Source organism: Lichenostomus cassidix, chromosome 4 (assembly GCF_008360975.1).
Source record: "Lichenostomus cassidix isolate B80296 chromosome 4, HeHo_3.0, whole genome shotgun sequence".
NCBI lineage: Eukaryota > Metazoa > Chordata > Aves > Passeriformes > Meliphagidae > Lichenostomus > Lichenostomus cassidix.
In genome coordinates, this window is record NC_139484.1 from 37,594,678 (window position 1) to 37,617,463 (window position 22,786).

General features: G+C 35.4%; 1 long non-coding RNA gene across 1 annotated transcript; it reads left to right on the plus strand.

The window, feature by feature from the left end:
• Positions 1 to 14,283: 14,283 nt before the first annotated feature.
• LOC146438270 (uncharacterized) lies at positions 14,284 to 21,186 on the plus strand. The gene is made up of 3 exons (XR_014852050.1): positions 14,284 to 14,351; positions 15,156 to 15,194; positions 21,077 to 21,186. It is a non-coding gene; the product is annotated as an uncharacterized LOC146438270 (long non-coding RNA).
• The last annotated feature ends 1,600 nt before the right edge of the window (positions 21,187 to 22,786 follow it).

Here is a 22,786-nt window from a genome sequence, read left to right on the forward strand (position 1 = left end):
CATCAAAGCTTCTTATCTAACTTGCTCCTGCTGAAAGGTTTCTGGTCCTGCAGGGCATATGCTTCATGCAGCACAAATTAGACATTTCTGTTCACGGTGGGAAAAAGAGGTTTTAAGAAATTAAAGTTTCTTTACAAAAAAAGATAGAAGACTTGCTCTTTCCTTCTACGCCCTTTACATCCCATGGGAACTCTACAAATCTTGAATAGGTTCAGATGACTTTTGTCTTTGCACAGTAGTATATAATTCCTGCTGCTTTTCCTTTCCCTGCAGCCTATGATCCTACATATCCACACTGGCAACCTTTGGGGTTTTCTCAAACTGGTATCGCCAGGGTTCTAAAAGGAAGAGGAATGGCACTGAGGAGCAAGGTGCATTGAGTTTTGCTGAACACTGGCTTGCTTCAGTGCAAAGGGCTAGGCTTGAGGTTTGAGGAGATTACATACAATCAATCTCAAATTAAGGCCATAAGGCTACCAGCCAGTGAGCTTGAGGAAAGATTGGCAGGCTTGAATGAAAGAATGAAAGAGGGGATTAAATCAGCCTCTCAGTAAAAGTGAATTGCTACTTTGTGTTGAATAGTTAAGTAATAGAGGAGTGGGAAAGAAGACAAGAAAAAGGTGAGCCCAGAGTTCAAAGATCATCCAGAGCAAGGGTCTGCCTTTCTCTCTACTGATAGAAATACATTGTCTCTGGTAAGTAGAGAATTCAGACTCTTACCAGACATGAATACCGTCAAAATTGGGAAACAAAAGTTGACTTTTCTCAAAGGGAACAATCAAAAGCTCTGTCACAGACAGGTTTCCCATTTTCCAAAGAACTGACTTCACCAGAAGATTAAATAAGAGAGACTAGAAATTGAAAGGAACTTATCAGATTCCCAGGCAAATATTTCTCATCCTTTCTTGCTCCATACCATGCAATATCCTAGGGGTTCCCTGTGAAAAAGAGCTGCCTGTCCTTTACACTTCTACCAGCAAAATCTTTTTAATGCTCTGTAGAATATTTTTCTGATTATGCTTCTGCCTTTCACAGTGATAACAACACAGTAAACAGAGAAGAACAGGTTTCTATTAGCAACTTCACAAGCACACAAATCTTTTGTGTCAGGATCCTGCCATCCTTCAAATACATTGTTAAGCAAACCAAACCAACTTTCAGGGGAATCTGATGCCTGGAAGTGTCAGGAATTCTGTTTTGGATTTCATGCAAATCCAAAGCTTTTAACAAGTCATGTTAGTCTACCAAGAGGCCTCATTTACAGTACTTTCCAGAAGGATTTGCATCTATCAAGTCAGTACTATTTTCTTCAGCCACATCCATTGTCAGCAATGAGATCTGCATATTCATTGTGACCGAAATAGTAAAATTATATGTACCAACCAACAAGATCTACTTTCCTCACCAATAGGTAACCAGGTTTATCTAATCAACCTTTTGTAGTCCCACTGTGATCACTTCTGCTCTATTGATTGGCCACAACTGATCATCCATTTTGTTTACAGAAGTCCACTGAAGAAATTGGAGCTGCCCAGGCATAAATAGGAAGTATTTACTGACAGACAGGTATTCTAGGGGGACATTATAAATGAAATTGTGACAAAACTGAGGAGCAACAAAAGAAGCTACTCACAGTTCACAACTTTTCCAGCAAGATTCGATATAGAGTCTGCAATAAATGTTATATATACATATATTAAAAAACTCAAGGCCACTGTATTAATATTTTTTAATCTAAATTTATAAAATAAATTGTTTTTAAGACTCCTACCAAGCAACATTATCCACATGCTCTTTCTGAAGAACTGTCTATGATGAGTGAGTTGAGTGCATTGGGCCACATTGGCGTGAAGCTCAGTGTTATAATTAACTGTTTGAAAATTGCCACTATGTGTGTATATTTAGTTGTAATATATTTCTTTGTAAATACGTGTATACACACACAAAAGTAATTATTACAATAAAAAAGAACCTTTTATAAATCATTTTCTGGAGCAAAGGAAAGTGTGTGACTGACTAAGAAAAAATAGAAGATAACTGTACTTTTGTGTTTATTAGAAGTTGTGCCTTTTTAATTCCCTCTTCTATTGTACAAAGTCTACATACTTATATCTAGAAAAAAGGAAAACAAAGTGATCCGTGCTTGTTACCTGGGCTAGCAAAAGTACATAACAAACTGAGATCGCTGCTGTTCAAAGGAGATTAGGATAATTACAACAAATTTAAAAGCAGGAGTTTTGCTGATAAAATTCTGGATTTTTTCTTTTAGCCACCTGTCTGTCCTTGAATTGGTGTGCACAGTCAAGTTATTAGGGTGGCTCTTTAAGTCATTCTCCTCATTAATGAAATCTTGCTGGGATGAACATAGAGGATCAAATCATCTTTAACATGCATGTTGAATATGCATGTTGTTACACTCAGAAAAAAACAACCGTGATAAAAAAAGTAGAAACTTTGCAGAGTCAAGACACAATAGTCATGCAGTGCCAAGAATATCTTTTCCAGTTGATCCCATGTTTGTTCCCATTCCACAAATGCCCTGTGATAGGGTTTTATGTTCACACACTGGCTGTTCTGATCTGTCACAATGATCAGGGGACTTGGACCGCAGCTGGGAACACAGGACCATGACACAGACCATGTGTAATTACATTCGCGGGAAATTTTTCCCTACAGGATAACCGTTCAAGTAATTGCAAAGGGAAGACATTTTTTATCACTCTGTCCCTTCCCTTCCTAATAATTTCTAATTTCTTGTAATGCCTAGGTCACGTATAAACTCCTGTATTGGGTTTCCATGTCAAGGTTTTTGTAGCAGGGAGACTCAGGGGTGGGTTCAGCAAGAAGCCTCTAGAAGCTTCCCCTGTGTCCAATGAAGCCAATGCCAGACAGCTCCAAGATGGAGCTGTTGCTGGCCAGAGCTGGGCCCATCAGCAACAGTGGCAATGCCTCTCTTTTAAGAAGAGGGGGGAAAAATTGCAGCAGAACTGCAGCGAAAGAAATGAATGAGAATATGTGCAAGAAACAGCTCTGCAGACACCAAGGTCAGTGCAGAAGGAGGGAGAGAATGTGCTCCAGGTGCCAGAGCTGAGATTCCCCTGCAGCCTGTGGTGAAGACCATAGGGAGATATCTGTGCCCCTGCAGCCCATGGAGGACCATGCCAGAGCAAGTGGATGCCTGAAAGAGGCTGAGACTCTGTGGGAACCCTGTGCTGCACCAGTCTCCAGGCCAGTGAGGAAGAGGAAGCACAGAAAATCAGGAGTGAAGTGGTTCCTGAGAAGAAGAGAGGTATGGGGGAAAGATATTTTAAAATGTGAGTTTATTTCTCATTATCGTATTCTGACATGCTTGGTAATAAATTAAAATAATTTCCTCAAGTGAAGCTCTTGCCTGTGGTGATAATTTGTGAGTGACAAATTATCCTGTCCTTATCTTGACCCACAAGCCATTTGCTATGTTTTCTCTCCCCTGTCCAGCTGAGGAGAGGACTGATAGAGCATCTTTGGTTGGCACCTGTTGTCCAGCCAGGGTCAACCCACCACACCTGCCTTCCTGTTCTGTTCCAAGTGTTGCCACCTTCTCTTCCTGTCCTGCCCACGTATTTTGCCCAAGTTGTTTTTCACTTTTATTCACCTACACCCTTAGCTTTCACTCCTCATTGCCCTCCTTTCGCCTAGCAGAGAAAGGTTATAAACACATCTTGAATTTTCCACCTCATTTTACTCCCAAACCTGGTGAAAAATTGTCTCCCAGTAGCACGAAGAGGGAGTACTGTTTACCTCTTTCTCCTTTTGTTGCTTATTTTTTGCATATGTTTGGCACAGAGGTAATCCTAATTAAATTTAACATGCCAGAGTACTATGACTCTCCTTTGAGGCACTGAGATTCAGTCAAGGGCTTGTTTTCACGAGGGTGGCGAAAGACACCATATGTGATTCAAAACGTGTAGATAATGGATGTTGTAAAGTGTCATGACAAAACAGTTCTCAATTTCATTGCTATTTGATATCTAGTCAAGCCACCATTTCCCTACGGTTCCTGGAAGCAAAAGATTTGTCATTTTGGCAAATGAGGATGATCTGTATGGATGATTTTCCACATAATTTCACCTTTATAGACTTTTATCATCACCATCCAAATGCTTCAGACCAAATGTGTCAGATACTGCAGAAAAACAAGCAATGGGAAACATATTCTTATAAGGGTATGCTAACAAGCAACCTTGAAAGTAATCAATAAATGCTTCTTCATTCACCTTTGGTATCCCATATGTGTGGAGAATTTCCATAGAGAAGACAGCTCAGACCATCTGTCCTGATCTTCTCTAATCCTTCATCACTTTGCCACTTATGTGTAGTTTACAGCATCAATTTCATGCCAATAAAAATCTGGAGACCACACCATAAAGGTTTTTTATCTGTATATTGATAGAATGATAGCAATTGGCAGGCCTCTTAGCATTTTCACTGTAACACTCCTCATTTCTGTCATAAACCCCTAGCACGTTTTCTTCATCCACATGTCCCTGTGTAAACTAGTAATCCTGAACAATTCTCTTAACAAAATACTATTCATGAGCATGAAAGAATCTGAAACAGTGAGTCTTTTCACCTCCAGTGGAAATGAATTGCCATCAACATCCACAAGTACAGGAAAAAGGGCTCCATCTGGAAAGAAAAATATTTTGCTGCCTAGTTAGAAACAACTATTTGTGTTAATAGCTGAAATTGTGTTAGAATGACTCCAGAGGGCCAACAAGTTGATCAGAGGGCTGAAGCACCTCTCCTATGAAAAAAGACTAAAAGAATTGGGATTGGTTGGCCTGGAAAAGAGAAGGCTTTGGGGTGATCTAATTGTGGCCTTCCAAGACCTGAAGGGATCTTACAGGAAAGATGGGGCAAGACTATCTACAAGAGCAGATGTTGACAGGGCTAGGGGGAATGGGTTCAAATTGAAAGAGAGTAGGTTTAGATTATATATTGGGAAAAATATATTTATTGGGATTCTGGTGAGGCACTGGACAAGTTGTCCATGAAAGTTGTGGGTGCCCCATCCCTGGAGGTGTTCAAGAACAGGCTGGGTGGAGCTCTGAATGACCTGAAGTGGAAGTGTGCAGTGGAAGGTGTCCCTGTCTACGCCAGGGGGGTTGTAACTAGATGATCATCAAGGTTGCTTTCCAACCCAAACCAAACCATTAAAAAGAATAGAACCAATGTCAATTTTCACCAGGCAACCATTCATCTTTCACAATATTTGACCTTCAGAATAAAAAAGCCTTCATATCTGATTACGCATGCCTTCAAAAATACAAAAATTAGCTAATAAAAAGCATATATTGAAAACTGCTTTCCTGAACATTATTCTCAAATTCCTAGTGATGGAATAACAAGCTAACTTAATGACTCTATTAGTCGCTTTTTGCACATTTCCACTTTTTTTGGTAGCAATTCTCATTTTCACATATACTAGAAAAAAGCAGAAACAAAAAAAAAAACCAAAATAAAATTATACTTTTTTGCATTGATTAGAAGTTTTTTCTGTTATTTTAACTGCTTCAGTATTTGTCCAATAATGACTCAATGAAATATTATGTAGTAGGAATTGTGATATTAATTGACACATTGCAAACAAAGCGCTTAAGTGAGGTTTCACTGGTTATATCAGAAAGAGTCCTCAGAAGTCAACGGCAGAAGTTTTGCTGATTTTGATAGAAACAGAACTGATCCCATGCTCAGTGACTTGCATGAGAAAATTATCAAGATTGTACCACAACACTGCTACCTTGTGGCATGACATAGAGCAAAATCATCATTGCTTTTGTGACATGCCTCTCCCTTCACTAACAGGGATACCATGTGTCACAAAGTGCTAATGCCTCATCTTACACTTGAAGATATGATTCCCTTTCCATTGTAAGTCTTTCTATGATAATTAGTGGAAAGCTATGCCTATTTTATTCATTTTATGACTACAAAGTTTTAAAAGCAGATGCTTGTTCACTTTCCCTTTACAATTCCAGTTCATAATGTATTCATTCATAAAGATGCTAATTATCTCACAAAATTTTGGAATGCTGATGTTAGGAAAATGGATATAGTTTTCCAGTAATGACCTGAACAAGTTTGGAACTAGTTTGTATATCACAGATAAAAATACCCTTCCTTACTCCACTATATTTATGTCTCATTAGTTTATGGACCTAAAGCCCTCGAGGGATTGTCACTCACAAATCCATCTAATGTTTATGAGCTCTAAATTTTGCATTTGGATCTCTAATTTACCCAACACATATGGAAAATCATATAGATAGAAAACTCCCTAGTGCCTACAAAGCTCTAGGTTTTAATAGAGAGGGCAGAAATAGTATAAGCATAATGTTTAATATAAGCATGATGCTTACACATTACTGGCAAGCTAAGTGTATCTCCTAGGAGGAAAGACAATCACTTTATTTCGGGTAAGTGGAGTAGTATTCCTCCCAGGACTGTCGGCTTGTAACGATACAGAGCTTGGTATGGTTGTGTGTTAATGCCATCCAGTTCCTGTTGAAGAAGTTTTTTAATGGAACGATGTCAAAACCAGCAAGTGAGAATCAGGTATTTTCTGATAGCTCTAAACTCTGGGTACCAAGGGGCCACTGCCATTTTTCCAGATTTTTGAAGGCCACCGTACATTATCGACACTTTTTTATTTGCAAGCCCTATACAAACAGATCTACCATAAATGTACAATTATGGCAGAAGTTAAGCACACATTGCTTCAAAATTCAAACCTACATAGAGGACTGAAAATGCTGTGCATTTATTAAAATTCTACTATCTGAAACTTCTATTGAACACACATAAATTTAATCTTTCTTTCAGTTTCCTACAGCATAACACATGGTGCAGTTGATGGATGCTAACACACATATCTTTACTACTGATACTAACGATCATATAGCTTCAAAAAAACTATTGAGGTAGCCATGAAATAAAATATTATAAAATTGATTTATTCATCCAAAAGGAGAGCTATGTCCTAACAGAGGTCATGTGGCCACACGGTAAAGTTTAGATACTGAACTGGAAATGGAATTTTGCCAAGAGGAAGACTTTAGGAATGGATAAGAAGAAAGGGATAGGTATTTCGCAAGATTCTAAAAAGGCTGATTGTCAGCAGCAGTGTCTTAACAGTGAATGCTACATAAAAGTTCCCAATAGACACTACAATTCTGAAATTTGGTTAAACCAAAAATGCTGTTTATACTTAAATCTTCTTGTCCTGGGCAGAGGAATGTAGTGAGATAATAATGTCTCTACCTCATGATTACTTGGGCATTAACTGTGTATGAGATGCTTTTACATATCAAATAAAAAATTCAAACTAAATGGGAAGACCTCATAGAAACTATTTAACTGAGAATGTTTTACTAGAAAGGTGATATATGTTACAAAAGTATTCAGTAGTATCTAAAGATATTTTCCTATTGAGGTCTCTATGTTAAAAATCATAAGGCTTTATTATACTCCCTTTACTCACAAAGATATAACTGAGTAGATATTTCCTGGATGATTAAAGTTTTTAGGGTTTTTTTTTTTTTTTACAGAGATTGAATTTTTACAGGGATTATTTTATTTACCTAGAAGTGATATGCCTGGAATGTACCACTTGCATTGCTGGTTCATTCCTGTGAACTTGGAGATAGACACTTATTGCTCTGCTTGCTCTGTGTTTGGATGAATTCAAATGTAGTATTACTGCCCTGATAAACACATTTTGAGTTGCATAAATTGCATAATATACACTTCCATACCATAATTCTTTGAACTAACACTGAAGGTGGTGCATTAGGTATTTTATAAAAGTAGTATTTGTAATAAAATTTGCTGGCAGTAGCAACCTAACAGCAGATGGGGTTTTATAAAGAGCACATAAGATGATTCATTGCAGTAAGTACATGTGGATCCCTTAGATCTTCTTTCAGTTTAGTTCGTTCTTTGATTCATGCAGTGATTACCTAGATGCATAATTATTTGAAAAAGCAAGCAAAAGTGATGTCAGCCATCTGCTAGATCACTAGTAGATATAAGCAAGATTTGTCGTTCAGGAGGAGATTCTTTCCTGTAATGCCACTTACTGATGGGAAATTAAATACCCGTGGTTTTCACCTGATATGCTCTCTATTGTTAAGTCAGCAAGCGATCATAGACTGATAAAATACATTTCAGAAATGTATCAGTGGGAAAGAGAGGAAGACAGTTTAATGATTAAAATACTGAATTGAGTTTGAAAATCTGGAGCTGCTATTCACAAACTCCTTACATGTCCCTAAGCATGCATCTCTCTCTCTGTCTCAGTTGTTCTGAAGTGGAAATAAGGCTCGCACTGCTCCATGTCATAGAAGGACAGTGGAGAAAAAAAACCAACATAAATAATTGACAGGTAGTTTAACCTTCAATAAATTATACTTTACTGTGTTGATCCCACTCTATCTCCTGATACAAATAAGTGAATCGGTTCCCTCTAATAAGCTGCAATTACTTACCTAGAGGAGAACACTAGGCAGAATATTTTAAGGTGTTAGTAAGAGTTTACATGCTCTTTTCATTTTGTATTCAGAACCCCCATTCTTGAGACCTGCCTTTAACTTCTGAAGCAATGGAAAGCTTCCTGTTGAGCCTCAGCTCCATGAATTCTGCCACACATGCTCTTCCAGCCTGCTCCTCATCCCCAGCTGGCCTGCAGGAATAAAAATCAAAACAAAAGCAAACAGAAAAAAGGAGTGCCCAGGGAATGTATGATGTAAGCAGTGCAGACCTGAGCTTTGACCACCTGAGTTTTGATCAGTTTTCAGTTCAATTACACTGACAGTTTCCCAAAGCATCACACATAACCCCAAAATATCTAATGAAGTTGCCTGTACAAGATAAACTACAACTGGAGGAACACCTGAAGCCTATATTGTTTTTCTGAAAGTAGTGGAAAACTAAATGTGGATGTTCTACACACTCTTGTTTCACTTTAACAGATTTGTGCACTCTTTCTGGTGGGGCAATATTCATGGTGTCTGTTTCTAGAGTGAAAGTATTCATAACCTTTTTTTTTTCCAGATTAAGCACCACTAAATTTTTCCCTACCCATTTTTTTTACAAGCAATTATAAAAACATTTTGAATTTATGAAACAGATCTCAAAGACTGAGCTTGTTTCATATGTGAAAACAATGACAATATGAATACCATTTTTTTAGATTTTATATACAAGGCAATAATCAAAACAATTTAACTCATTGCTGGCTTAATAACACTGTTGGCACTGGATTGAGGGGAAAAAGGGATCTGCTCCCAGATTACTGCAGTGGTATACTTTTCTGTTTCTGATTGACACCATTTATGTGACTGTTTATCTCAATGTGGGAGAATATCAATGAATTAAGCAAGTCAATCACAGATAAGAGATTTAATCTGAAGACAGAAGGAAGGTTCATGACTTTACTGTTAGGGTAATGTGTAAGAAGGAATACATCTATCTGGAGTCAAATGCAACAGTTTGACCTACAGTAGCTCAAAATCTTAACAGATTTCATCCATGTAAGATTATTCAGGTTACACATTTACATCTGACTCAAAATATTTTTATGAAATGTATTTTATCATTTTTTAAATAAGTGTTATATGTTTAAGAAATAATGTCCTATTAATAACCAGCATATTACTCAGGACAATAGAACCATGTGTCTGAGGCATATAGACCAACAGGTAGGGGGATTGGAGTAATGATACATCAGGTTTGAAGGTTTAATGTGTTAGTTTCAAATATGCAGAAATTCAGACATAAAAAAAAATACATGCCTTCTATTCTAACTCAAACAACATTTGAAATTTAGCTGAAACCTCCTGAAAGGAAGGTTTCACCAAGAAATAGGTTTGAGAAAGTGTTTTAAAGTTCTATCTATACAAAAAATTACTTTCCAAGTATTCTAGCTGCAACTGGCAGTGTTTCTTATTTTGAAGTATATTTTTCCTCCTGGCTGATAAACAAGCATATTCTGATCACACACTCCTTCTATCAAAGATTTTGCCACAAAAATTATGCTTATATACCTCCTTCAGCTAATCTTTGACCTTATAATATATCCTTTTATTATAGTATAATGAGCCCACTTAAGCTGGAAGTCTTGCCAGCTTTACAAGGTTTAATAATCAAGGATCAGCACATAATATGTATATCCCTAAATTATTTAGATTTTGATATACCATACCAAATGTATTTGATGCTCATAGAATGATGCAGTAGAAATAATAATGAAAAGAATCATCCTGTTGCATTTGAAAATCTAACAATCTAAATCATATATACAGAGCTAAAATATGAAAGACGTCATAATGTCAGTAGCATCATGATAAAATCATCATGATAATACTAATTTTCTTTTTTTTTTTTTTTTGTTTGCATGACTCCATTTAAGGAAGAAAAGGAGAAGTTAAACTGAGGGGGGAGGAGAATAAATGATGGAGTTGAAGGCTGTGTGGAGAGGAACTGAAGGCAATGGATGAAAGCAGCATCAGCTGGCACAGGGTACAGAAAATCTAGCTAAAGCTGTTGAGAACTCTGCGTGAATCCTTCACAGGGCCCTCAAGGCTATTGCCTCCAGCTGACAGCCCAGGTGCTGCTCAGAAGACTAAGTATTGACTGGCCCTAAAGCTCTTAAAACCTCTTGTATGTATCTCTGGAACCATTTACAGCATGATCAAATGGAGAAAATGCTGTCCTGGAATGCAAAGATCTGCAATGTGTTACTGTTCACTGACTGCTTAAAGACAGTCTCACATCTGGCAGGTAAGTTGTAAGGAGAAAATCTGGTCCTATGACTTGATTCACACAGGAAAAAGAAATAGAGTTAAATGTTATTACTATCTATAAACAGGCAAAAGAAAAGGCAAAATGGCGCCAAAAGAAAAGGAGAAGACTAATGGATAAAAGCCTCTTAGTGTTCCACATTAGAAAAAAGGTTGTTGACCAAGTCTGATTAATTTGCACAGAGATCTTCCAGGCTCAGTTTCAGAGCTCCTCTGCCTCATGGACAGAATGTTAGGCCACATGAGACTAACAAATACAAAGCTCTGCTGCCACAACATTCAAGTCACTAAAATTCTGAGTCTGACTCAGAAAACAAATGGAATTAAAAAATAAACAAAAAGAAAAAGTTAAACTAGATATTCATGTGGCATTCATGTGGGGTTTATCTTTATTTATTATGCAAACATCTAATTTCCCTGCAGAAACCCACTTTAACTTCATATGTTGATTGACTTTTTAATGTACCTGGCAACTACAAGGTCACACAATAGGGCAGGAACACTTTCCACTACACCAGGTTGCTCTGTCCTACCTGACCTTGAACTATATAGAAGATGTGTAATGAAGATAAGCATAGAGTATATCAAATTTGATCATCAAATAGTAAAGCTGTAAATTTCTTAAATATTAAAAATCTGCATAATTGCTTTTTGTCAATTTCTGTCTTGTTTCTAAGCTTGGAGAATGTAAAATTTCATTAAAATGAAAATGAATGTGATTTAATTCAGAAAAATGATTCTCTGAAACTGCAGTGTACACAGAATTTACCTTTTATTCATGCAATAAAACCTACAGAAAGTACTTACAGATTCTGCTTTCAGAGAAATGTCTCTTTGTAGTAATAAACTTAAAAACCTCCTCATTCAGGCTGCTTTGACTATTTTTAGCAGTAGATCTTTATATTTACTAATAAAGAAAATTCCATCCAAAAGTACCATTAGAGCTGGTGACAGCTAAACATGGAATAAAAGCTTAACATTTAAGTACTTCAGGGTGTAATAACATCTTTTTTAAAACTGTCTCTGTATTTGGAAGTGTTAAAAATGCTTTATTTCCTGGTCTTGTGCTTCGTGGTGAGAAACTGATGATTCATTCCCACTTGCTGGTCTGGACAATTGATGTGTACTGAGCACAATCCATCCTTGCAAAGAAATGGAGGAGTTTTTATGTCCCTCTCAAACACCAAGCTTTGTGCTCTTCTGAGTAGTAATTGCAGCACTCTCACTCTATTGGGCTAATAGAGATGTGGTTTTTTGCTGTACACAACAGCTGAGCTCAGAAACTGAAATATGAATTTTCAGTTTATGAGGAGATATGTTACAATTTCTGGCAGAAAAGAGAGAAGTAGCAAAAGATACCATCCTGTTTTAGAAAATTATGTGCGTGTGGTACATAAAGGTACATTAGAATGTTTGATCCTTCCTTTTTTTCTTTTGACAGATGCAAATTTCATCCAAATTGAGAGATCCCCTGAAGAAAAGAGATTAAGATGAATCCAATGATTCAAGAATGTTTAGGAAACATCTTGTGCAATGGGAGTAATTCATATAGACAGGTACTTAAGGAGAAACCTTAAAATCATCCATATGTTTAGAAAGACATTATAAACACCTGTTACAAAGTTGACACCTTAGGAATTTTGCTAAGGTTACAGTTTATATTCTTGCAAAGAGAGCTCCAACTCATTTCCAGTTGCTCCAGATCTGTATTGCCACATGTTTAGAGTCCACTCTCAGCTAGACTGTGCGAGTAGGGGAATCTCTTTCCATAGTGGGGAGAGCCTGATGTGTACAGGAAGGGAACATTAGCCCACTTGGGTTTGGTGCTTTCCTCTCTCCATCTCCATTTGCAAGTGTAGTCCCAGCTCAGTTAAACGGTACAGCATTCTAGATTAATCCCCCTGTGAATTCAAATGCCCCATTTTACATATTTTGAAGCATTCAGTAGGTGAGCTATAGAAGTGAGAAATACAGCATAAATTTATATGGAAGCTATCCTTCAGTAGGAGTCTAAATCCCACAAAGGCCAAAAAAAGTGAAGACTTTAAGCATGTTGTTTGCCTCAGGTCCTCAAAGTTAAATCATGAGTTCAGTGAAACTGTAGGAATTTTGCCAAAAATCTACTGCATCAAAGTTAGAGAAAGGCACTAGATTATACAGTAAGAGATAACCACCTCTGTTTCCAATGCAGCAGCTTTACCTCCTGAAATCATGCTATCTCAGGATATTTTAAACAATGGTTTTCAAGGAGAACATGAAATCAGAACTAAGTTACACAGCTGAAAAATGAGTGGATATGCAGGCATTTTCTCAGCACACTATGATTTTAAAATTTACTCTCATTTAGTTCTTGCTCTTTCAAGAAAGAACTAGAGTACACTATCTGTAAAGTAGAAAGATTTTAAAACACTATTTTTTAAAAACCAAAAGCAACATGGGTAAGACAGACATCTGCAAGAATGAATTTGGTATAACTGACCTTTACTTGGCAGAGAATGAGAGAAGTTTTGACTGAATCACATCTTGATGTCCTCACTTGTATTTTTTTATGAATTCTATGAAAAATAAAAAAGTGAAGCAAGCTTCAAGCAACTCCTTGCAGTCATAATACTACTTTACATCTGAAAAGTAGTAGGTGTTCTAGTATTTGAATTACCACCATAAGGCACATTTATTCAAGACACCGATAATACAAAGATTTTCCCTGGGAAAACCTGTTCCCATTACTTAAGATATACTACCTTTTAGTGTGTGTATATGAAGGTCTTTATATTCACTGAATGTGAATTTTTTTTTCTAATTCTGTGGCCAAAATACTTTCAGGGAATTCTAAGCTTCCAAATACATTAACTCTGTTATCTTGAATACTTGCACACAAATATAGGACAAACTTTGAATTTCTTATAAAGGGACATTCTTCTAATTTCCATAGAAAAAGAGCAGGCCACTCAAGCTGATACTGTAGGCAGCAGTTGCATCACTTATTATGTGTCATGTAGGGAAGAATAAAGTAATAGATACATATTTATTATCCCTCGAAATGTTTCTAATTATTATTCAGTTGTAACAAATTACTCACTGGAATGTTCTATTCTGTTTAAATAAGATGGTAATAATGTGACTAGTCCCATTATACAGTAAGATTCATTGTCCAAAACCACAATTAAACAGCCAGTGGTGGTCCTGTTGGGCTGAAAGGTCTTGTTTGAAAAGCACTGCTAATGTTTGTCAGATTCAGAGATCCTTACCTTGTAGTGAGGGGTGCTTAGGTGTTGAAGTTAATACCAACCTTTTCAGCCACTCCATTACTGAAGCTAGCCAGTCTAGAAGTTGACATAAAATTCCCATAAGGGGTCAGAAGCTTTAAATCTGTGACCTCATTGAACCCAGGATCTTAGGAAATTGTCTGTTTTCATAGAAACAAATTCTGTCTCTATTCACAGGGAGTAAAGGAGAAAAATCTCACCATTTCTGTTTTATCTGTCAACAACTTTCAACGCAGGTTAAACTGTAAGCAAATCAGCTCTCTCTTTGATTTCAAGCCTTTAATTTCTTCCAGAATTAGCACTAGCCTGAGGGGATTTCACAAAAAGAAAATTAGAAGACAGTGTCTTATCAAGTAGAAAGGACAGGAAGAGGAAAGAGGGAAGGAAGAAGAAGGAAACGAGAAAGTGGGAAACTGTTACCAAATAGCTCTGTGAATTTTACACTATATCAACAATGTCGAGTATACAAATGCTTTGGGGGAAATACATTTATCAATGTATTTTTAAGGGGGGAAATACATTTATCAATGTATTTTTAAGGCATGATTTATTTTTTCACACACACCATTACGTGAACTCGGAATGCTTGTCATATATGGTTTATAAGACAAAATTTAGTACCTAATATAAACTGAGACAAAAAATTTGAGCATAAAGCTGAAAATTGTCTGATATTATAAGTGAGGAAGAAAGTAATAGACACCTTAAGTTCCCACTTACCCACTTTACACTCATCTCTCTATCAAAATAGAACTTAAATAGAAACTATCATTTTACTTTAACTATTAGTATAAACCAAGTAGTAGGTTAAACTAAAGAAAAACTCTGTATTTCTTCTTTTACTAAAATACACAAACACAATTATGTATGAACTATGAAAAAAATGTTTACCAAAATACCTAAAAAGTGTAGCTGTTCTGTATTTTAATAGATAGACTCAGCAACGTGGAGAGTAATACAAAATGAAAAAACAATATAGAATTCATTTGTCAAATTGAAAACTGATGAATGGACAACAAAAAGAATACCTCTGTATTTTTTCCCACAGGATTTTCCTGCATTATCCTGCAAACTTCTGTGAAACTTGGTAAGATATAAAATAATAGGGTGCTTTAAGATTCCTCTGCCATGCCACTTAAAACTTCAGATCTTCTGTTCATTCCAGTGACTCTAAAACACCGAACACATCTCTGAGTAGGCACAAATTATGTATCAGTTGACAAAATGTTGGTACCATTACTTTTTAAGACCATAAAAATCAAAAGGCAAGCATTTACATCACACTGTGAAAAACATTAGTAATTTTTCAAAGTTAAATGTGCATTTACAAAATAATTGCCCAGTTTAAGTACACAGAGTATAACTTTTGGTACCTTACAGAAACATAAAAGCTCAGTGAGGTTTACTATTTGTCAAATATAAGCTTTCAACTCCAAGTTCTTTTTGTAGTGGGAAAAAAAAAAAAGCTGCAAAAACTGTGTTACACTGAAAAATCAGTTTTTTTACTTAAACTAAACTGAAAATCATCTGAACTGTTAAGTGAAATGGCACCAGGGACAACAAACATCTTAATTTCTGAGTAAACGAAATACAAACTAAAAATATCCCCAAAGACTAAATAATGTGACTAAAAAAGATGAACTTGAAAGTATGTCCTTTGACAATGATATGTTTTCTCAGTCATGATTTAGAGTATATTTTTTATTATATTAACATTCTTACAGATTGAAATCAGATACTGCAGAGTACTGTATTGTAGCTAAAGTGATATACTTTATTTTAAAGTTTAAATTAATGGAGCTCTGCTTTTGTAAGGAAAAATGAGCTTCTTTCAGTTATGCAGTATTTCAGGCTAATCTGCAGAAGTACTGATTAAGTAATTGCACTGTAAAAGGGCCTGTGTTCTGCTTCTGACTCCAAATGAAATTATCTTCCTAGAATAAGAGAAAGATTTTCCAAAACCCTGAAATCTCTCCTTATGATTTTTTCCTTAGAGGTCACTTGAAAAGTTTTTGACCTTAAAAAGTATCAAAGCCAATATTTTTCTTATTAAAAAAAAAAAAAAAAGAGAGAGTGAAAAAAAAGAGATTATGCTCTCCAACACCTTAGCTTTTAGTGGTTTTTGTGTCATGTTAAAAAGCTCTTATGAAAATTCTAATCCATTCAGAACAATATCATATATAAATCATTTGTAATCTATTATTTTCTGCCAAAGAATATATTGATTCTACAGAATGATAGCATTTGTCTTTTAAACACATATCGTCTTTCTGGATACATTTTGCCACAAAGTGTAGATGGTGATTCTAGATGAGTTTAAAAATAGCACATAAAGAACATGGCAAAAAAACCCCAAACATTAAATTCTGTTGTATGATTTTGAGGATAATGGGGAAAGCTGAAAGCCATGGCTATGTTTATGTTTTCCCTACAGCAAGTAGAAATGGCAGAAAGTCACACAATCTCAGTGGAGATTCAGAATAAAAGTCTCTAAATGGGGAGAAAGGAGCAGAGGAAATAATTTAGAAAAGCACAACACTCTAGGTAACAATCATAGTAAAGTCAGATAACTGTGAACCCCAGTGTCAGATGTTCGAGTAGCTGAAAGCAACTATTGTTGCTTCCATAACAAAGGCACTTCCATATACAGACCCTTGATGCCTAATGGCGATTATTAGGATGGTAGACGGAAGAAGAGAAAAAGCAAAAAAGTTATCATTCCTTCAGCTATCTGCCCTTTAACAAGCCAGTGGTTCTCCAGTGTGTCGATAATCAGAATGGCATTGCAGGGACATATTTCAGCACAACAGGGTAGTCTCCACAAGAAGAAAAGTAATCAGAAACTGATTTGACTCAATAGACCAAATCCTTCTCTGATGTTACTTCAAACCACTCGTATTTTCCGAACAACCTGATACACTAGAAATGTGTGCTCCCTCTGTCAAGTGAACGTGGTCTACCTGCAGAAAGAATTTTCAAAGGCTTATCTCAAAAATAATGAAGCACAAACCTCATACCAAAAGTGTACAGTTTTGTTTTACCAGGAGAAAAGTTTAGATGACTTTCTGGATGAAAAGAGATAAACAAATTTCAGCGTTGTATAAGATGAGGGGTGGGGAGGAAGCCAAAACAGCTGGTTACTTTATAAATGGTGTAATGAAGGTAACAGGACTTTTCTACATTCAGAGCAGAATCCGACTTAACACAAGGCAGTAAGTAGGAACTAAATACTTCCGAACTTGTATTTTTACCTGCTAAATTAAAAGCAAAGGTCTAACCATTATATAACTGAAAATAATGGGAAAGGTTCAAACACCGTAGCAAAACTTACTTTTCAGATACTAAATGTAAGTTACAGTGCTTTGATTTGGGGTGGACTGAATAAATGCTTACACGTGAGCATAGACCTTAATGTCAGCTGAAACAGAGACATTATGAAATGCTGTATTTTTACTGAACTTAACCCAAGTGCTGTTATTCTGTGTGAGAAACAATCAATCCAAATACTGCCAGATACTGCTAATGCTTTGCAATATATCAAAACCCCTTTGGTTTTATTTACAAAACCTAAACAATGACAAGAAAAACCAATGCAGTCAGCAAAGCATCACACTTATTAAAGGATATTGAATATATGGAACAAACCATAAAGACAGTTCTAGATATTTTCCATGACAAGGAAAGACTTATTTTAGGTATTAGTCCATATGAATTTTTAATATCAAAAATATATATGCCCTTTATTCATTTACGTATATATTACAAGAATATCTCTGCCTTGTCTCCACAAGTATACATGTAAATGTAAATATATATAATTTTGTATGTGTAAATATATAAATGCATGTGAATATGTGTCATATCAATTTTATTATATATTCATGTACATCTTAATTTTGAATCATCAGGGTTTTGACAGTCTTTTGCTTATTCTTATTCTCCTTAAGTTACTGATATTGTTTCCTAATTTTAAAACTAGTTTAATCTAATCACTTGCGAATGGCAGTGGCTGGAGAATTTGAGAACAGAATAATTTTTCCTTAATGAGCAATCTACTCACAATGAATACAGAAGACATTCAAGAGCATTACATTAGCTAAAATATATATGAAGTGCAGTTTTTTAATGATTGATCAAAGTTTATTTCAAATCATTGGCCTGTATCAGGATATTGTTCTGAACAGTAATTATTTAATATAACATTCAGCCCAAGACTGAAAAATACTGGCATGTTCCTAGCTACTGCCATATAGCACATAACTCATAAAATAAACTGTGACCATAAATAAAATGAATACATAAAAACTTGCCATTTTCCATATTTGTACACATGAAAGATTCTAATAGATTTATTGTAAAAATTATTGTGCATACAGTGTACACATCGTGTGGGGAAATATATTCAAGCTATTTACAGAAATCAGAGTCCGATTTAGGCTACTGTGATTTTCCAAGGAAAATGTCTTCATTTAAATTTATATATGAATAGCAGATTGCAAAACTGAATAATTCAGTCAAGAAATAATATCAAGAGACAATTTCAGAGCTCTCAAAATGTGCTATATTACCTGCTGGCTGCTGGCTCTTAATGAACTCCATACACAAAGCAGCTTTGTTTTTCAACTTAAATAATTTGTTAAGATAAATATTTTTTTTTTAGAAAAAAGACTCTTTATTGTGTACATATCATGAAAAGACTCTTTATAATACAATATACTTTGAAGAAAATAAACATATTTCAATAATTTTCCAGATAGTAGCAAGGAGATTTACAAATGGGAAAAATAGATGTGTAAAATATTTTGCTTCTCTCATGAACTTTTCTTGTAAAATTCTAAACATAATATTCCGTAATGATCCAAAATTCTAAAGTTTCAAATCTAGAAAAGATTTGAATGACAGTAAGCAAATTCTCACTTTTAACGTTTTCGAGAAATCTGAAAACAGTGTAAACTTATTGAAAAGTGTTGCATACTTAGTCTACATTTCCATCTTCAATTTGTGCTTACAAAAGAAAAAAAAGGAGGTGACTATGCAAGTGTGATAAAGAAGGAAAAATCCTACTCACTTCTTGACTGAAAAAATGATAAGAGCAAGAAAATGTCTCTTCCCAGCCCTTTGCCACATGTGGACATGCTCAGGGATTTTAGTTGGAGTTGACAAGTCACCATTTACATTCTCTATCTCATTTCAAGGTGTCACTTGGGGAAGACAGGCTTTGAAGCCTTTTTATTTTCTCAAGGTGTGGTATTCCAGGCTTCAAAAAGCTTCCCTTGTCAAATGTTAAGCTTGCCAACCCTTGCCTGGTAGCTATAATGGTATGATGGAATCCTAAAATAAATATTTAATCCCTCTGTATTTATTTAAAAATAGTATTAATTAATTCAATGTTCAGAAGCTAACTTACTTTGTCTTACAATTAGTAAGAAAATTTATTTCATGTTTCTTCCTAGTTATTCTTAATGATTTCTCTTGGATCCTTATTCTTTTAGAATTAGCAAGTGAAAGTAACATTGGACAGACTGGTTTTAGGTTTTTACATTAATTGTTGATCAATTCTCTCTATTATGAATTATTTTCCATTTCCTACTGCAAACATCTCCAGTGTGTTTTCAACAGTGAGAACCATGGCTGAGCTATTCATCCTCTATGGCTTGCAACTGGTCACTTTAGTTGCACAGATTTGATCTCCTTTCAGAATGACTGAAATCTTTGAAAAAGGAGACTAATGAAAAGGGAACAATTAAAAAACCAGGCAAACAAACAAACAAAAAAAAACAACAAAAGAAGATTAAAGAAAAGGGAGTAACAATTTTTAAAAAATCAAATATGTATGTTCACATAGGAATATTCTGCTTAAACGTCATTGTTGTTTATGTAGGCAACACAAAGATCACTGGTGCCAAAGGTCACAGAAAGCTCAGTTAAGGTGTTGGAAGAGTATAATTTCATTTTTTCCTACTCTCATACTTCCCCCTAGGTCCTGTGAGAAACTAGACTAATTGGATTTGTGCTTTCACATTGCAAATATTTTTATGTTATGTTTCTACCACAACCCATTCTCAAATCTTTGTGTGAGGAAACACCTATGAGATAAAATATCTAAGTATTCCTGCACAGCAAGTAATAAGTGAACACAGTAAAACTACAAAACAGTTAAAAAGGGATAATTAACACCATTCAGCAATCTTTTCCATGATTTTAAATAGTTTTATCTCCTTCTTTGAATTCAAATTATTGCAGTACAAATTAAATAATGCCATAATATTAACAGGCTGATGGGAGATGTGCACTAGCCATGGAAGAAGAAGTGGAAATTGTACCTATTTCAAATTGTTTAAAATGTTAATTTAATAAGCTAGAAAACAGAATTTTCATAATTCAAGGAGTTTTATCTTCTTGTTAGAAAAAATGTTTGTTATTATCCTCTGGGTGGTATTTTGTAGCTTTTGTTTTGATATTGAAGTTATTAAACTTGCCTCTTCTATTCTCATTACCAGAATATTTTATGGGTAAATCCACTTAAGGAACCTATTATGCTTTCTGATCAAAGTGCAAAAATGAAGCCAGGTTATAATAAGCAATTTAATTTTTAATGAGCTGATTGAGACCCAAGGTCATAACAAAGGGCACAAAATAAACAAACAAAAAAACCCAAACAACAACAAAATTTCTAGCACAGAACACTAATGATAACACCCTACACATGACCTGGGCAAAATAATATTTGGCAGAGTACATCTAAGAACTATCCCAGTTGTATTTTTTATTTTCTTTCAGAACTCTGACTAAGTCGAAGTAAGGTGTAGCATATTAAATAATACAGAAGCACATAAAAATGCATGAGACTTGTTTTCTGAAAAGAACTTAGCAAGGGTGTTTATTGAATGTAAATTTCCCAAGCTCAAGTTTAAATGTTACATCTACAAGCTAAACATTTAACCCTCTAATATCTTTATAACACCTTAGAAGGTAGTTAACTACTGTCTTGGAGCATAATTCTACCTGAATGCTGCGTGTAACTTCCACTGATATTCCTGGGATTTGGCCTTTCAGTCTTCAGAAATAACAAATCATAGGTAAGTAGAATCTTTACCCAAACATGGTATCCTTGCTTTCTTTGCAGCTTGTAAGTTAAGTCACAAAATTTTATTATTTTTGAATACAACCTTGTTTAAAATTTTACTTGGCATATTCTTTGATTTTTACTGGTGGACTTTCTTACAGCTTTCTCTAGCAGTAGAAATATTTATGCCACTAAGCCCTCTAGTAAGCACTTTATGTCCAAGACACACATCATTTTACCCTGACAAAACTGCTCTATGTATTGCAAGTAACGTCCTTATGAAACACATTCTGTCTCATTAAAGGAATATAAAATTTAAAATTAAATTAGATGTAACTTTACTCCTAGCAGACTATAAGAAATTGAGAAGATGCTAATGAGTTCTGCAGGTTCTACAGGTAGTCCATGGATCAAGTCCAGCCCACAGGATGCTTTCATCTGCTTTACTAGCTTTTCTCTAGGGAAGAGAAGCAACTATTTGAGCAGATAATTGCTGCTGGCACAGCCAAGCACTTCATCACTGTACTGTCACTGCCTCTACTCTCCTAGTGGGAAGGGAGAGAAAAGAAGGAAGGAGGGTAGACAAACCTGCCCCCATTGAAAGAGAAGGAGAAAAAGCATCACTGCAGAGCTCCAAAATATTTCTTTCTAAATGGCAGTAGCATGAAACCCAGAAGGAGGCACATGCCCATGCTGGTGTCACCTGGCAGAGCCATGAACTGCAACTTTTATGAAAATCAAAGAGTCTAAAGGAAGCAATGAAGTCCAGCTCCAGTGGCTGTTGTAGCAACAGGAACCCTGCTTAGAAAGTTTATTCACTTCCTCAAACAGTTTTTTTTAGTAAAATCTCCCTCCCTCACTGTCTCTCCATTATTAACAGTATATGCCAACTCATTTCAATCAAGAGTTGGACAACAGAAAAAAATATAACAATTGGTTGTCTGGTAAAGTATTACTGAAAAAGTATCTAGTGTATTCCATCCATCTTCACATTAAGATCAGAGGAGGAGAGGTGGACAACATTTCTGCGTGATTAAGAGGATTCCTACAGATTACAGAACACAATTTGAGGACCACTAACTTACGTGATCAAATATCAGTTATTTAAATACATACTAATACAAAAAACATTAAAATTAATGTTATCTTATGTCCAATTGTATATTATATTACCCATTTCAAGTGTGTTGCAGAAGTGAAATCCCACTTGTTAGCTATAAAGAACCAAGGCATGACCTTATCTTTCCTGGTAATAAGAACAGCTTGTCATAACAAGTGTATATTCTGAAATTCATCAAAGGATGTTTTGCTGTTTGCCTGGTATTTTCCTCCCATTACCTTTAAAAAAACTTACTGGTCAGTGCCTCTGAGATTTTGTCTACATAATTTATTATTTCTGCTAAAAATGTGAAAGAAGAAGAGGAGAAGAAAAAGAAGAAGGAGAATGAAGAGAAGAAGGGGAAAAAAAGGAAGTGAAAAAGAAAGAAAGAAGGAAGGGAGACTGATTCTCAGTGAGGATGTTTTGTTTATAGAAAGAATCTAAAAGAATGAGGAGGGGGAATGTAAATTATAAAAAATATAAGGAGTAGGTTAAGAGAGGACAAAGAATTCAG